Consider the following 16,385-nt stretch of genomic DNA (forward strand, 5'->3'; position numbering starts at 1 on the left):
GGCCATCTTCACCAAACCAGGCCCTGTGCTGCTTGCTGTGGCCATGTACAACACACCAGGCCCTGTGCTGGTTCCTGAGGCCATCTTCAACAATCCAGGACCTGTGCTGTTGGATAAATGCCAAACTGAGCCTTTGGGTTAGGGTATTATGCAAACATGCAGGTATGGTTATAGGATTGTCTTCGTAACTTCAGGTACTTGCCACCTAATCACTTGAATCCATAAATTGAGACATTGTGCTGGGGCCAGCAGCTTACGGCCATACCACCCTAAGCACGCCCGACCTCGTCTGATCTCGGAAGCTAAGCAGGGCTGGGCTTGGTTAGTACTTGGATGGGAGACTGCCTGGGAATACCTGGTGCTGTAAGGCTTTCTTTTTCATGTCATTGAACCGCTTTTGATCCAGAGAAGGGGTGTATTAAAAGACCAAAAGCAGCTGCCCATTAATGAGGGCACATTAACGACATTGCTTTTGGCTCTTTTCCAATGTCTTGTGCTGCTAGCTGATGCCACCTACACCACACAAGGGCCTGAGTGACCGGCTGGGGCCACTTACACCACATCAGGGCCTGTGGCTCTGGCTGAGGCCACTTACACCACACCAGGGCCTGTGGCTGCTGGCTGAGGCCACCTACACCACACCAGGGCCTTAGTTGCTATTGAGGCCAATTACACCACACCAGGGTCTGTGGCTCTTGCTCAGGCCACTTACACCACACCAGGGCCTGTGGCTCTTGCTCAGGCCACTTACACCACACCAGGGCCTGTGGCACTGGCTTAGGCCACTTACACCACACCAGGGCCTGTGGCTGCTGGCTGAGGCCACTTACACCACACCAGGGCCTGAGTGACCGGCTGGGGCCACTTACACCACATCAGGGGCTGTGGCTCTGGCTGAGTCCAGTTACACCACACCAGGGCCTGTGGGTTCTGGCTGAGGCGACTTACACCACACCAGGGCCTGTGGCTGCTGGCTGAGGCCACTCACATCACACCAGGCCCTGCGCTTCTGGCCGAGGCCATCTTCACCAAACCAGGCCCTGTGCTGCTAGCTGTGGCCATGTACAACACACCAGGCCCTGTGCTGGTTCCTGAGGCCATCTTCAACAATCCAGGGCCTGTGCTGTTGGATAAATGCTAAACTGAGCCTTTGGGTTAGGGTATTATGCAAACATGAAGGTAGGGTTATAGGATTGTCTTCGTAACTTCAGGTACTTGCCACCTAATCACCTGAATCCATAAATTGAGACATTGTGCTGGGGCCAGCAGCTTACGGCCATACCACCCTGAGCACGCCTGACCTCGTCTGATCTCGGAAGCTGAGCAGGGCTGGGCTTGGTTAGTACTTGGATGGGAGACTGCCTGGGAATACCTGGTGCTGTAAGCTTTTCATTTTCATGTCATTGAACCGCTTTTGATTCAGAGAAGGGGTGTATTAAAAGACCAAAAGCAGCTGCCCATTAATGAGGGCACATTAACGACATTGCTTTTGGCTCTTTTCCAATGTCTTGTGCTGCTAGCTGATGCCACCTACACCACACCAGGGCCTGAGTGACCGGCTGGGGCCACTTACACCACATCAGGGCCTGTGGCTCTGGCTGAGGCCACTTACACCACACCAGGGCCTGTGGCTGCTGGCTTAGGCCACCTACACCACACCAGGGCCTTAGTTGCTATTGAGGCCAATTACACCACACCATGGTCTGTGGCTCTTGCTCAGGCCACTTACACCACACCAGGGCCTGTGGCTGCTGGCTGAGGCCACTTACACCACACCAGGGCCTGTGGCGGCTGGCTGAGGCCACCTACACCACACCAGGGCCTGAGTAACCGGCTGAGGCCAGTTACACCACAACAGGGCCTGTGGCTGCTGCCTGAGGCCACATACACCACACCAGGGCCTTAGTTGCTATTGAGGCCAATTACACCACACCAGGGTCTGTGGCTCTTGCTCAGGCCACTCACATCACACCAGGCCCTGCGCTTCTGGCCACTTACACCACACCAGGGCCTTATTTGCTATTGAGGCCACTTACACCACACCAGGGCCTGTGGCTCTTGCTCAGGCCACTTACACCACACCAGGGCCTGTGGCTCTTGCTGAGGCCACTTAGACCACACCAGGGCCTGTGGCTGCTGGCTGAGGCCACTTACACCACACCAGGGCCTGTGGCTGCTGGCTGAGGCAACCTACACCACACCAGGGCCTGTGGCTGCTTGCTGAGGCGACTTACACCACACCAGGGCCTGTTGCTGCTGGCTGAGGCCAGTTACACCACACCAGAGCCTGTGGCTGCTGGCTGAAGCCACTTACAGCACACCAGGGCCTTAGTTGCTATTGAGGCCACTTACACCACACCAGGGCCTGTGGCTCTTGCTCAGGCCACTTACACCACACCAGGGCCTGTGGCTCTTGCTCAGGCCACTCATATCACACCAGGCCCTGTGCTTCTGGCTGAGGCAACTTAGACCACACCAGGGCCTGTGGCTGCTGGCTGAGGCCACTTACACCACACCAGGGCCTGTGGCTGCTGGCTGAGGCCACCTACACCACACCAGGGCCTTAGTTGCTATTGAGGCCAATTACACCACACCAGGGTCTGTGGCTCTTGCTCAGGCCACTTACACCACACCAGGGCCTGTGGCACTGGCTGAGGCCACTTACACCACACCAGGGCCTGTGGCTGCTGGCTGAGGCCACTTACACCACACCAGGGCCTGTGGCTGCTGGCTGAGGCCACTTACACCACACCAGGGCCTGTGGCTGCTGGCTGAGGCCACTTACACCACACCAGGGCCCTTTTGCTGCTGGCTGAGGCCACTTACACCACACCAGGGCCTGTGGCTGCTGGCTGAGGCCACTCATATCACACCAGGCCCTGTGCTTCTGGCCGAGGCCATCTTCACCAAACCAGGCCCTGTGCTGCTTGCTGTGGCCATGTACAACACACCAGGCCCTGTGCTGGTTCCTGAGGCCATCTTCAACAATCCAGGGCCTGTGCTGTTGGATAAATGCCAAACTGAGCCTTTGGGTTAGGGTATTATGCAAACATGCAGGTATGGTTATAGGATTATCTTCGTAACTTCAGGTACTTGCCACCTAATCACTTGAATCCATAAATTGAGACATTGTGCTGGGGCCAGCAGCTTACGGCCATACCACCCTGAGCACGCCCGACCTCGTCTGATCTCGGAAGCTAAGCAGGGCTGGGCTTGGTTAGTACTTGGATGGGAGACTCCCTGGGAATACCTGGTGCTGTAAGCCTTTCATTTTCATGTCATTGAATCGCTTTTGATCCAGAGAAGGGGTGTATTAAAAGACCAAAAGCAGCTACCCATTAATAAGGGCACATTAATCATATTGCTTTTGGCTCTTTTCCAATGTCTTGTGCTGCTAGCTGATGCCACCTACACCACACCAGGGCCTGAGTGACCGGCTGGGGCCACTTACACCACATCAGGGGCTGTGGCTCTGGCTGAGGCCAGTTACACCACACCAGGGCCTGTGGCTGCTGGCTGAGGCCAGTTACACCACACCAGAGCCTGTGGCTGCTGGCTGAAGCCACTTACACCACACCAGGGCCTTAGTTGCTATTGAGGCCACTTACACCACACCAGGGCCTGTGGCTGCTGGCTGAGGCCACCTACACCACACCAGGGCCTGTGGCTGCTGGCTGAGGCGACTTACACCACACCAGGGCCCTTTTGCTGCTGGCTGAGGCCACTTACACCACACCAGTGCCTGTGGCTTCTGGCTGAGGCGACTTACACCACACCAGGGCCTGTGGCTGCTGGCTGAGGCCACTTACACCACACCAGGGCCTGTGGCTCTTGCTCAGGCCACTTACACCACACCAGGGCCTGTGGCACTGGCTGAGGCCACTTACACCACACCAGGGCCTGTGGCTGCTGGCTGAGGCCACTTACACCACACCAGGGCCTTATTTGCTATTGAGGCCACTTACACCACACCAGGGCCTGTGGCTCTTGCTCAGGCCACTTACACCACACCAGGGCCTGTGGCTCTTGCTCAGGCCACTCACATCACACCAGGCCCTGCGCTTCTGGCCGAGGCCATCTTCACCAAACCAGGCCCTGTGCTGCTAGCTGTGGCCATGTACAACACACCAGGCCCTGTGCTGGTTCCTGAGGCCATCTTCAACAATCCAGGGCCTGTGCTGTTGGATAAATGCTAAACTGAGCCTTTGGGTTAGGGTATTATGCAAACATGCAGGTATGGTTATAGGATTGTCTTCGTAACTTCAGGTACTTGCCACCTAATCACTTGAATCCATAAATTGAGACATTGTGCTGGGGCCAGCAGCTTACGGCCATACCACCCTGAGCACGCCCGACCTCGTCTGATCTCGGAAGCTAAGCAGGGCTGGGCTTGGTTAGTACTTGGATGGGAGACTGCCTGGGAATACCTGGTGCTGTAAGCCTTTCATTTTCATGTCATTGAACCGCTTTTGATCCAGAGAAGGGGTGTATTAAAAGACCAAAAGCAGCTGCCCATTAATAAGGGCACATTAATCACATTGCTTTTGGCTCTTTTCCAATGTCTTGTGCTGCTAGCTTATGCCACCTACACCACACCAGGGCCTGAGTGACCGGCTGGGGCCACTTACACCACATCAGGGGCTGTGGCTCTGGCTGAGTCCAGTTACACCACACCAGGGCCTGTGGGTTCTGGCTGAGGCGACTTACACCACACCAGGGCCTGTGGCTGCTGGCTGAGGCCACTTACACCACACCAGGGCCTGTGGCTCTTGCTCAGGCCACTCACATCACACCAGGCCCTGCGCTTCTGGCCGAGGCCATCTTCACCAAACCAGGCCCTGTGCTGCTAGCTGTGGCCATGTACAACACACCAGGCCCTGTGCTGGTTCCTGAGGCCATCTTCAACAATCCAGGGCCTGTGCTGTTGGATAAATGCTAAACTGAGCCTTTGGGTTAGGGTATTATGCAAACATGAAGGTAGGGTTATAGGATTGTCTTCGTAACTTCAGGTACTTGCCACCTAATCACCTGAATCCATAAATTGAGACATTGTGCTGGGGCCAGCAGCTTACGGCCAGCAGCTTACGGCCATACCACCCTGAGCACGCCTGACCTCGTCTGATCTCGGAAGCTGAGCAGGGCTGGGCTTGGTTAGTACTTGGATGGGAGACTGCCTGGGAATACCTGGTGCTGTAAGCTTTTCATTTTCATGTCATTGAACCGCTTTTGATCCAGAGAAGGGGTGTATTAAAAGACCAAAATCAGCTGCCCATTAATGAGGGCACATTAACGACATTGCTTTTGGCTCTTTTCCAATGTCTTGTGCTGCTAGCTGATGCCACCTACACCACACCAGGGCCTGAGTGACCGGCTGGGGCCACTTACACCACGTCAGGGCCTGTGGCTCTGGCTGAGGCCACTTACACCACACCAGGGCCTGTGGCTGCTGGCTTAGGCCACCTACACCACACCAGGGCCTTAGTTGCTATTGAGGCCAATTACACCACACCATGGTCTGTGGCTCTTGCTCAGGCCACTTACACCACACCAGGGCCTGTGGCTGCTGGCTGAGGCCACTTACACCACACCAGGGCCTGTGGCGGCTGGCTGAGGCCACCTACATCACACCAGGGCCTGAGTAACCGGCTGGGGCCACTTACACCACATCAGGGCCTGTGGCTCTGGCTGAGGCCAGTTACACCACAACAGGGCCTGTGGCTGCTGCCTGAGGCCACATACACCACACCAGGGCCTTAGTTGCTATTGAGGCCAATTACACCACACCAGGGTCTGTGGCTCTTGCTCAGGCCACTCACATCACACCAGGCCCTGCGCTTCTGGCCACTTACACCACACCAGGGCCTTATTTGCTATTGAGGCCACTTACACCACACCAGGGCCTGTGGCTCTTGCTCAGGCCACTTACACCACACCAGGGCCTGTGGCTCTTGCTGAGGCCACTTAGACCACACCAGGGCCTGTGGCTGCTGGCTGAGGCCACTTACACCACACCAGGGCCTGTGGCTGCTGGCTGATGCAACCTACACCACACAAGGGCCTGAGTGACCGGCTGGGGCCACTTACACCACACCAGGGCCTGTGGCTGCTGGCTGAGGCCACTTACACCACACCAGGGCCTGTGGCTGCTGGCTGAGGCCACTTACACCACACCAGGGCCCTTTTGCTGCTGGCTGAGGCCACTTACACCACACCAGGGCCTGTGGCTGCTGGCTGAGGCCACTCATATCACACCAGGCCCTGTGCTTCTGGCCGAGGCCATCTTCACCAAACCAGGCCCTGTGCTGCTTGCTGTGGCCATGTACAACACACCAGGCCCTGTGCTGGTTCCTGAGGCCATCTTCAACAATCCAGGGCCTGTGCTGTTGGATAAATGCCAAACTGAGCCTTTGGGTTAGGGTATTATGCAAACATGCAGGTATGGTTATAGGATTATCTTCGTAACTTCAGGTACTTGCCACCTAATCACTTGAATCCATAAATTGAGACATTGTGCTGGGGCCAGCAGCTTACGGCCATACCACCCTGAGCACGCCCGACCTCGTCTGATCTCGGAAGCTAAGCAGGGCTGGGCTTGGTTAGTACTTGGATGGGAGACTGCCTGGGAATACCTGGTGCTGTAAGCCTTTCATTTTCATGTCATTGAATCGCTTTTGATCCAGAGAAGGGGTGTATTAAAAGACCAAAAGCAGCTACCCATTAATAAGGGCACATTAATCATATTGCTTTTGGCTCTTTTCCAATGTCTTGTGCTGCTAGCTGATGCCACCTACACCACACCAGGGCCTGAGTGACCGGCTGGGGCCACTTACACCACATCAGGGGCTGTGGCTCTGGCTGAGGCCAGTTACACCACACCAGGGCCTGTGGCTGCTGGCTGAGGCCAGTTACACCACACCAGAGCCTGTGGCTGCTGGCTGAAGCCACTTACACCACACCAGGGCCTTAGTTGCTATTGAGGCCACTTACACCACACCAGGGCCTGTGGCTGCTGGCTGAGGCCACCTACACCACACCAGGGCCTGTGGCTGCTGGCTGAGGCGACTTACACCACACCAGGGCCCTTTTGCTGCTGGCTGAGGCCACTTACACCACACCAGTGCCTGTGGCTTCTGGCTGAGGCGACTTACACCACACCAGGGCCTGTGGCTGCTGGCTGAGGCCACTTACACCACACCAGGGCCTGTGGCTCTTGCTCAGGCCACTTACACCACACCAGGGCCTGTGGCACTGGCTGAGGCCACTTACACCACACCAGGGCCTGTGGCTGCTGGCTGAGGCCACTTACACCACACCAGGGCCTTATTTGCTATTGAGGCCACTTACACCACACCAGGGCCTGTGGCTCTTGCTCAGGCCACTTACACCACACCAGGGCCTGTGGCTCTTGCTCAGGCCACTCACATCACACCAGGCCCTGCGCTTCTGGCCGAGGCCATCTTCACCAAACCAGGCCCTGTGCTGCTAGCTGTGGCCATGTACAACACACCAGGCCCTGTGCTGGTTCCTGAGGCCATCTTCAACAATCCAGGGCCTGTGCTGTTGGATAAATGCTAAACTGAGCCTTTGGGTTAGGGTATTATGCAAACATGCAGGTATGGTTATAGGATTGTCTTCGTAACTTCAGGTACTTGCCACCTAATCACTTGAATCCATAAATTGAGACATTGTGCTGGGGCCAGCAGCTTACGGCCATACCACCCTGAGCACGCCCGACCTCGTCTGATCTCGGAAGCTAAGCAGGGCTGGGCTTGGTTAGTACTTGGATGGGAGACTGCCTGGGAATACCTGGTGCTGTAAGCCTTTCATTTTCATGTCATTGAACCGCTTTTGATCCAGAGAAGGGGTGTATTAAAAGACCAAAAGCAGCTGCCCATTAATAAGGGCACATTAATCACATTGCTTTTGGCTCTTTTCCAATGTCTTGTGCTGCTAGCTTATGCCACCTACACCACACCAGGGCCTGAGTGACCGGCTGGGGCCACTTACACCACATCAGGGGCTGTGGCTCTGGCTGAGTCCAGTTACACCACACCAGGGCCTGTGGGTTCTGGCTGAGGCGACTTACACCACACCAGGGCCTGTGGCTGCTGGCTGAGGCCACTTACACCACACCAGGGCCTGTGGCTCTTGCTCAGGCCACTCACATCACACCAGGCCCTGCGCTTCTGGCCGAGGCCATCTTCACCAAACCAGGCCCTGTGCTGCTAGCTGTGGCCATGTACAACACACCAGGCCCTGTGCTGGTTCCTGAGGCCATCTTCAACAATCCAGGGCCTGTGCTGTTGGATAAATGCTAAACTGAGCCTTTGGGTTAGGGTATTATGCAAACATGAAGGTAGGGTTATAGGATTGTCTTCGTAACTTCAGGTACTTGCCACCTAATCACCTGAATCCATAAATTGAGACATTGTGCTGGGGCCAGCAGCTTACGGCCAGCAGCTTACGGCCATACCACCCTGAGCACGCCTGACCTCGTCTGATCTCGGAAGCTGAGCAGGGCTGGGCTTGGTTAGTACTTGGATGGGAGACTGCCTGGGAATACCTGGTGCTGTAAGCTTTTCATTTTCATGTCATTGAACCGCTTTTGATCCAGAGAAGGGGTGTATTAAAAGACCAAAATCAGCTGCCCATTAATGAGGGCACATTAACGACATTGCTTTTGGCTCTTTTCCAATGTCTTGTGCTGCTAGCTGATGCCACCTACACCACACCAGGGCCTGAGTGACCGGCTGGGGCCACTTACACCACGTCAGGGCCTGTGGCTCTGGCTGAGGCCACTTACACCACACCAGGGCCTGTGGCTGCTGGCTTAGGCCACCTACACCACACCAGGGCCTTAGTTGCTATTGAGGCCAATTACACCACACCATGGTCTGTGGCTCTTGCTCAGGCCACTTACACCACACCAGGGCCTGTGGCTGCTGGCTGAGGCCACTTACACCACACCAGGGCCTGTGGCGGCTGGCTGAGGCCACCTACATCACACCAGGGCCTGAGTAACCGGCTGGGGCCACTTACACCACATCAGGGCCTGTGGCTCTGGCTGAGGCCAGTTACACCACAACAGGGCCTGTGGCTGCTGCCTGAGGCCACATACACCACACCAGGGCCTTAGTTGCTATTGAGGCCAATTACACCACACCAGGGTCTGTGGCTCTTGCTCAGGCCACTCACATCACACCAGGCCCTGCGCTTCTGGCCACTTACACCACACCAGGGCCTTATTTGCTATTGAGGCCACTTACACCACACCAGGGCCTGTGGCTCTTGCTCAGGCCACTTACACCACACCAGGGCCTGTGGCTCTTGCTGAGGCCACTTAGACCACACCAGGGCCTGTGGCTGCTGGCTGAGGCCACTTACACCACACCAGGGCCTGTGGCTGCTGGCTGATGCAACCTACACCACACAAGGGCCTGAGTGACCGGCTGGGGCCACTTACACCACATCAGGGCCTGTGGCTCTGGCTGAGGCCACTTTCACCACACCAGGGCCTGTGGCTGCTGGCTGAGGCCACCTACACCACACCAGGGCATTAGTTGCTATTGAGGCCAATTACACCACACCAGGGTCTGTGGCTCTTGCTCAGGCCACTTACACCACACCAGGGCCTGTGGCTCTTGCTCAGGCCACTTACACCACACCAGGGCCTGTGGCTGCTGGCTGAGGCCACCTACACCACACCAGGGCATTAGTTGCTATTGAGGCCAATTACACCACACCAGGGTCTGTGGCTCTTGCTCAGGCCACTTACACCACACCAGGGCCTGTGGCTCTTGCTCAGGCCACTTACACCACACCAGGGCCTGTGGCACTGGCTGAGGCCACTTACACCACACCAGGGCCTGTGGCTGCTGGCTGAGACCACTTACACCTCACCAGGGCCTGTGGCTGCTGGCTGAGGCCACTTACACCACACCAGGGCCTGTGGCTGGTGGCTGAGGCCACCTACACCACACCAGGGCCTGTGGCTGCTGGCTGAGGCGACTTACACCACACCAGGGCCCTTTTGCTGCTGGCTGAGGCCACTTACACCACACCAGTGCCTGTGGCTTCTGTCTGAGGCGACTTACACCACACCAGGGCCTGTGGCTGCTGGCTGAGGCCAATTACACCACACCAGGGTCTGTGGCTCTTGCTCAAACCACTTACACCACACCAGGGCCTGTGGCACTGGCTGAGGCCACTTACACCACACCAGGGCCTGAGTGACCGGCTGGGGCCACTTACACCACATCAGGGCCCGTGGCTCTGGCTGAGGCCACTTACACCACACCAGGGCCTGTGGCTGCTGGCTGAGGCCACCTACACCACACCAGGGCCTGTGGCTGCTGGCTGAGGCCACTTACACCACACCAGTGCCTGTGGCTGCTGGCTGATTCCACTTACACCACACCAGGGCCTGTGGCTCTTGCTCAGGCCACTCATATCACACCAGGCCCTGTGCTTCTGGCTGAGGCCATCTTCACCAAACCAGGCCCTGTGCTGCTTGCTGTGGCCATGTACAACACACCAGGCCCTGTGCTGGTTCCTGAGGCCATCTTCAACAATCCAGGGCCTGTGCTGTTGGATAAATGCCAAACTGAGCCTTTGGGTTAGGGTATTATGCAAACATGCAGGTATGGTTATAGGATTGTCTTCGTAACTTCAGGTACTTGCCACCTAATCACTTGAATCCATAAATTGAGACATTGTGCTGGGGCCAGCAGCTTACGGCCATACCACCCTAAGCACCCCCGACCGGGTCTGATCTCGGAAGCTAAGCAGGGCTGGGCTTGGTTAGTACTTGGATGGGAGACTGCCTGGGAATACCTGGTGCTGTAAGCCTTTCATTTTCATGTCATTGAACCGCTTTTGATCCAGAGAAGGGGTGTATTAAAAGACCAAAAGCAGCTCCCCATTAATGAGGGCACATTAACGACATTGCTTTTGGCTCTTTTCCAATGTCTTGTGCTGCTAGCTGATGCCACCTACACCACACCAGGGCCTGAGTGACCGGCTGGGGCCACTTACACCACATCAGGGCCTGTTGCTCTGGCTGAGGCCAGTTACACCACAACAGGGCCTGTGGCTGCTGGCTGAGGCCACATACACCACACCAGGGCCTTAGTTGCTATTGAGGCCATTTACACCACACCAGGGTCTGTGGCTCTTGCTCAGGCCACTTACACCACACCAGGGCCTGTGGCACTGGCTCAGGCCGCTTAGACCACACCAGGGCCTGTGGCTGCTGGCTGAGGCGACTTACACCACACCAGGGCCTGTGGCTCTTGCTCAGGCCACTTACACCACACCAGGGCCTGTGGCTCTTGCTCAGGCCACTCACATCACACCAGGCCCTGCTCTTCTGGCCGAGGCCATCTTCACCAAACCAGGCCCTGTGCTGCTAGCTGTGGCCATGTACAACACACCAGGCCCTGTGCTGGTTCCTGAGGCCATCTTCAACAATCCAGGGCCTGTGCTGTTGGATAAATGCTAAACTGAGCCTTTGGGTTAGGGTATTATGCAAACATGCAGGTATGGTTATAGGATTGTCTTCGTAACTTCAGGTACTTGCCACCTAATCACTTGAATCCATAAATTGAGACATTGTGCTGGGGCCAGCAGCTTACGGCTATACCACCCTGAGCACGCCCGACCTAGTCTGATCTCGGAAGCTAAGCAGGGCTGGGCTTGGTTAGTACTTGGATGGGAGACTGCCTGGGAATACCTGGTGCTGTAAGCCTTTCATTTTCATGTCATTGAACCGCTTTTGATCCAGAGAAGGGGTGTATTAAAAGACCAAAAGCAGCTGCCCATTAATGAGGGCACATTAACGACATTGCTTTTGGCTGTTTTCCAATGTCTTGTGCTGCTAGCTGATGCCACTTACACCACACCAGGGCCTGTGGCTGCTGGCTGATGCCACTTACACCACACCAGGGCCTGTGGCTGCTGGCTGAGGCCACCTACACCACACCAGGGCCTTAGTTGCTATTGAGGCCAATTACACCACACCAGGGTCTGTGGCTCTTGCTCAGGCCACTTACACCACACCAGGGCCTGTGGCACTGGCTGAGGCCACTTACACCACACCAGGGCCTGTGGCTGCTGGCTGAGGCCACCTACACCACACCAGGGCCTTAGTTGCTATTGAGGCCAATTACACCACACAAGGGCCTGTGGCTGCTGGCTGAGGCCACCTACACCACACCAGGGCCTGTGGCTGCTGGCTGAGGCCACTTACAACACACCAGGGCCTGTGGCTGCTGGCTGAGGCCACCTACACCACACCAGGGCCTGTGGCTGCTGGCTGAGGCCACTTACAACACACCAGGGTCTGTGGCTCTTGCTCAGGCCACTCATATCACACCAGGCCCTGTGCTTCTGGCCGAGGCCATCTTCACCAAACCAGGCCCTGTGCTGCTTGCTGTGGCCATGTACAACACACCAGGCCTTGTGCTGGTTCCTGACGCCATCTTCAACAATCCAGGGCCTGTGCTGTTGGATAAATGCCAAACTGAGCCTTTGGGTTAGGGTATTATGCAAACATGCAGTTATGGTTATAGGATTGTCTTCGTAACTTCAGGTACTTGCCACCTAATCACTTGAATCCATAAATTGAGACATTGTGCTGGGGCCAGCAGCTTACGGCCATACCACCCTGAGCACGCCCGACCTCGTCTGATCTCGGAAGCTAAGCAGGGCTGGGCTTGGTTAGTACTTGGATGGGAGACTGCCTGGGAATACCTGGTTCTGTAAGCCTTTCATTTTCATGTCATTGAACCGCTTTTGATCCAGAGAAGGGGTGTATTAAAAAACCAAAAGCAGCTGCCCATTAATGAGGGCACATTAACGACATTGCTTTTGGCTGTTTTCCAATGTCTTGTGCTGCTAGCTGATGCCACCTACACCACACCAGGGCCTTAGTTGCTATTGAGGCCAATTACACCACACCAGGGTCTTTGGCTCTTGCTCAGGCCACTTACACCACACCAGGGCCTGTGGCACTGGCTGAGGCCACTTACACCACACCAGGGCCTGTGGCTGCTGGCTGAGGCCACTTACACCACACCAGGGACTTATTTGCTATTGAGGCCACTTACACCACACCAGGGCCTGTGGCTCTTGCTCAGGCCACTTACACCACACCAGGGCCTGTGGCTCTTGCTCAGGCCACTCATATCACACCAGGACCTGCGCTTCTGGCCGAGGCCATCTTCACCAAACCAGGCCCTGTGCTGCTAGCTGTGGCCATGTACAACACACCAGGCCCTGTGCTGGTTCCTGAGGCCATCTTCAACAATCCAGGGCCTGTGCTGTTGGATAAATGCTAAACTGAGCCTTTGGGTTAGGGTATTATGCAAACATGAAGGTAGGGTTATAGGATTGTCTTCGTAACTTCAGGTACTTGCCACCTAATCACCTGAATCCATAAATTGAGACATTGTGCTGGGGCCAGCACCTTACGGCCATACCACCCTGAGCACGCCCGACCTCGTCTGATCTCGGAAGCTGAGCAGGGCTGGGCTTGGTTAGTACTTGGATGGGAGACTGCCTGGGAATACCTGGTGCTGTAAGCCTTTCATTTTCATGTCATTGAACCGCTTTTGATCCAGAGAAGGGGTGTATTAAAAGACCAAAAGCAGCTGCCCATTAATGAGGGCACATTAACGACATTGCTTTTGGCTGTTTTCCAATGTCTTGTGCTGCTAGCTGGTGCCACCTACACCACACCAGGGCCTGAGTGACCGGCTGGGGCCACTTACACCACATCAGGGCCTGTGGCTCTGGCTGAGGCCACTTACACCACACCAGGGCCTGTGGCTGCTGGCTGAGGCCACTTACACCACACCAGGGCCTGTGGCTGCTGGCTGAGGCCACTTACACCACACCAGGGCCTTAGTTGCTATTGAGGCCAATTACACCACACCATGGTCTGTGGCTCTTGCTCAGGCCACTTACATCACACCAGGGCCTGTGGCACTGGCTGAGGCCACTTACACCACACCAGGGCCTGTGGCTGCTGGCTGAGGCCACTTACACCACACCAGGGCTTGTGGCTGCTGGCTGAGGCCACTTACACCACACCAGGGCCTGTGGCTCTTGCTCAGGCCACTTACACCACGCCAGGGCCTGTGGCTCTTGCTCAGGCCACTTACACCACACCAGGGCCTGTGGCTCTTGCTCAGGCCACTCATATCACACCAGGGCCTGTGCTTCTGACTGAGGCCACTTAGACCACACCAGGGCCTGTGGCTGCTGGCTGAGGCCACTTACACCACACCAGGGCCTGTGGCTGCTGGCTGAGGCCATCTACACCACACCAGGGCCTGTGGCTGCTGGCTGAGGCGACTTACACCACACCAGGGCCCTTTTGCTGCTGGCTGAGGCCACTTACACCACACCAGTGCCTGTGGCTTCTGGCTGAGGCGACTTACACCACACCAGGGCCTGTGGCTGCTGGCTGAGGCCACTTACACCACACCAGGGCCTGTGGCTGCTGGCTTAGGCCACTTATACCACACCAGGGCCTGTGGCTGCTGGCTGAGGCCACCTACACCACACCAGGGCATTAGTTGCTATTGAGGCCAATTACACCACACCAGGGTCTGTGGCTCTTGCTCAGGCCACTTACACCACACCAGGGCCTGTGGCTATTGCTCAGGCCACTTACACCACACCAGGGCCTGTGGCTGCTGGCTGAGGCCACTTACACCACACCAGGGCCTGTGGCTGCTGGCTGAGGCCACCTACACCACACCAGGGCCTGTGGCTGCTGGCTGAGGCGACTTACACCACACCAGGGCCCTTTTGCTGCTGGCTGAGGCCACTTACACCACACCAGTGCCTGTGGCTTCTGGCTGAGGCGACTTACACCACACCAGGGCCTGTGGCTGCTGGCTGACGCCACTTACACCACACCAAGACCTGTGGCTCTTGCTCAGGCCACTCACATCACACCAGGCCCTGCGCTTCTGGCCGAGGCCATCTTCACCAAACCAGGCCCTGTGCTGCTTGCTGTGGCCATGTAAAACACACCAGGTCCTGTGCTGGTTCTTGAGGCCATCTTCAACAATCCAGGGCCTGTGCTGTTGGATAAATGCCAAACTGAGCCTTTTGGTTAGGGTATTATGCAAACATGCAGGTATGGTTATAGGATTGTCTTCGTAACTTCAGGTACTTGCCACCTAATCACTTGAATCCATAAATTGAGACATTGTGCTGGAGCCAGCAGCTTACGGCCATACCACCCTGAGCACGCCCGACCTCGTCTGATCTCGGAAGCTAAGCAGGGCTGGGCTTGGTTAGTACTTGGATGGGAGACTGCCTTGGAATACCTGGTGCTGTAAGCCTTTGATTTTCATGTCATTGAACCGCTTTTGATCCAGAGAAGGGGTGTATTAAAAGACCAAAAGCAGCTGCCCATTAATGAGGGCACATTAACGACATTGCTTTTGGCTGTTTTCCAATGTCTTGTGCTGCTAGCTGATGCCACCTACACCACACCAGGGCCTGTGGCTGCTGGCTGAGGCCACCTACACCACACCAGGGCCTTAGTTGCTATTGAGGCCAATTACACCACACCAGGGTCTGTGGCTCTTGCTCAGGCCACTTACACCACACCAGGGCCTGTGGCACTGGCTGAGGCCACTTACACCACACCAGGGCCTTAGTTGCTATTGAGGCCAATTACACCACACAAGGGCCTGTGGCTGCTGGCTGAGGCCACCTACACCACACCAGGGCCTGTGGCTGCTGGCTGAGGCCACTTACACCACACCAAGGCCTGTGGCTCTTGCTCAGGCCACTCACATCACACCAGGCCCTGCGCTTCTGGCCGAGGCCATCTTCAACAATCCAGGGCCTGTGCTGTTGGATAAATGCCAAACTGAGCCTTTGGGTTAGGGTATTATGCAAACATGCAGGTATGGTCATAGCATTGTCTTCGTAACTTCAGGTACTTGCCACCTAATCACTTGAATCCATAAATTGAGACATTGTGCTGGGGCCAACAGCTTACGGCCATACCACCCTGAGCACGCCCGACCTCGTCTGATCTCGGAAGCTAAGCAGGGCTGGGCTTGGTTAGTACTTGGATGGGAGACTGCCTGGGAATACCTGGTGCTGTAAGCCTTTGATTTTCATGTCATTGAACCGCTTTTGATCCAGAGAAGGGGTGTATTAAAAGACCAAAAGCAGCTGCCCATTAATGAGGGCACATTAACGACACTGCTTTTGGCTCTTTTCCAATGTCTTGTGCTGCTAGCTGATGCAACCTACACCACACAAGGGCCTGAGTGACCGGCTGGGGCCACTTACACCACATCAGGGCCTGTGGCTCTGGCTGAGGCCACTTTCACCACACCAGGGCCTGTGGCTGC

At 56.1% G+C, this 16,385-nt stretch overlaps 6 non-coding genes and 8 pseudogenes across 6 annotated transcripts; all 14 read left to right on the forward strand.

The window, feature by feature from the left end:
* The first annotated feature begins 251 nt into the window (after positions 1–251).
* Positions 252–370, forward strand: LOC147328850 (5S ribosomal RNA; annotated as a pseudogene).
* An 898-nt stretch (positions 371–1,268) lies between these two features.
* LOC147328851 (5S ribosomal RNA) lies at positions 1,269–1,387 on the forward strand (annotated as a pseudogene).
* A 1,759-nt stretch (positions 1,388–3,146) lies between these two features.
* On the forward strand, positions 3,147–3,265 carry LOC147328852 (5S ribosomal RNA). The gene has a single exon (XR_015129418.1). It is a non-coding gene; the product is annotated as a 5S ribosomal RNA (ribosomal RNA).
* Positions 3,266–4,323: 1,058 nt separating this feature from the next.
* On the forward strand, positions 4,324–4,442 carry LOC147328853 (5S ribosomal RNA). The gene has a single exon (XR_015129284.1). It is a non-coding gene; the product is annotated as a 5S ribosomal RNA (ribosomal RNA).
* Positions 4,443–5,080: 638 nt separating this feature from the next.
* LOC147328854 (5S ribosomal RNA) lies at positions 5,081–5,199 on the forward strand (annotated as a pseudogene).
* A 1,326-nt stretch (positions 5,200–6,525) lies between these two features.
* On the forward strand, positions 6,526–6,644 carry LOC147328855 (5S ribosomal RNA). The gene has a single exon (XR_015129285.1). It is a non-coding gene; the product is annotated as a 5S ribosomal RNA (ribosomal RNA).
* Positions 6,645–7,702: 1,058 nt separating this feature from the next.
* LOC147328856 (5S ribosomal RNA) lies at positions 7,703–7,821 on the forward strand. Its single transcript, XR_015129286.1, has one exon. It is a non-coding gene; the product is annotated as a 5S ribosomal RNA (ribosomal RNA).
* Positions 7,822–8,459: 638 nt separating this feature from the next.
* LOC147328857 (5S ribosomal RNA) lies at positions 8,460–8,578 on the forward strand (annotated as a pseudogene).
* Positions 8,579–10,729: 2,151 nt separating this feature from the next.
* On the forward strand, positions 10,730–10,848 carry LOC147328858 (5S ribosomal RNA; annotated as a pseudogene).
* A 779-nt stretch (positions 10,849–11,627) lies between these two features.
* LOC147328859 (5S ribosomal RNA) lies at positions 11,628–11,746 on the forward strand (annotated as a pseudogene).
* Positions 11,747–12,646: 900 nt separating this feature from the next.
* Positions 12,647–12,765, forward strand: LOC147328860 (5S ribosomal RNA; annotated as a pseudogene).
* A 699-nt stretch (positions 12,766–13,464) lies between these two features.
* On the forward strand, positions 13,465–13,583 carry LOC147328861 (5S ribosomal RNA; annotated as a pseudogene).
* A 1,654-nt stretch (positions 13,584–15,237) lies between these two features.
* Positions 15,238–15,356, forward strand: LOC147328862 (5S ribosomal RNA). The gene has a single exon (XR_015129742.1). It is a non-coding gene; the product is annotated as a 5S ribosomal RNA (ribosomal RNA).
* A 662-nt stretch (positions 15,357–16,018) lies between these two features.
* LOC147328863 (5S ribosomal RNA) lies at positions 16,019–16,137 on the forward strand. The gene has a single exon (XR_015129287.1). It is a non-coding gene; the product is annotated as a 5S ribosomal RNA (ribosomal RNA).
* Positions 16,138–16,385: the final 248 nt, after the last annotated feature.

This window comes from Aulonocara sp. 'chitande type north' Nkhata Bay, linkage group LG5 (assembly GCF_057382095.1).
Source record: "Aulonocara sp. 'chitande type north' Nkhata Bay isolate Kocher_YH1m ecotype deep benthic linkage group LG5, A_spYH_male_GT1.1, whole genome shotgun sequence".
In the NCBI taxonomy this organism is placed as follows: Eukaryota; Metazoa; Chordata; class Actinopteri; order Cichliformes; family Cichlidae; genus Aulonocara; species Aulonocara sp. 'chitande type north' Nkhata Bay.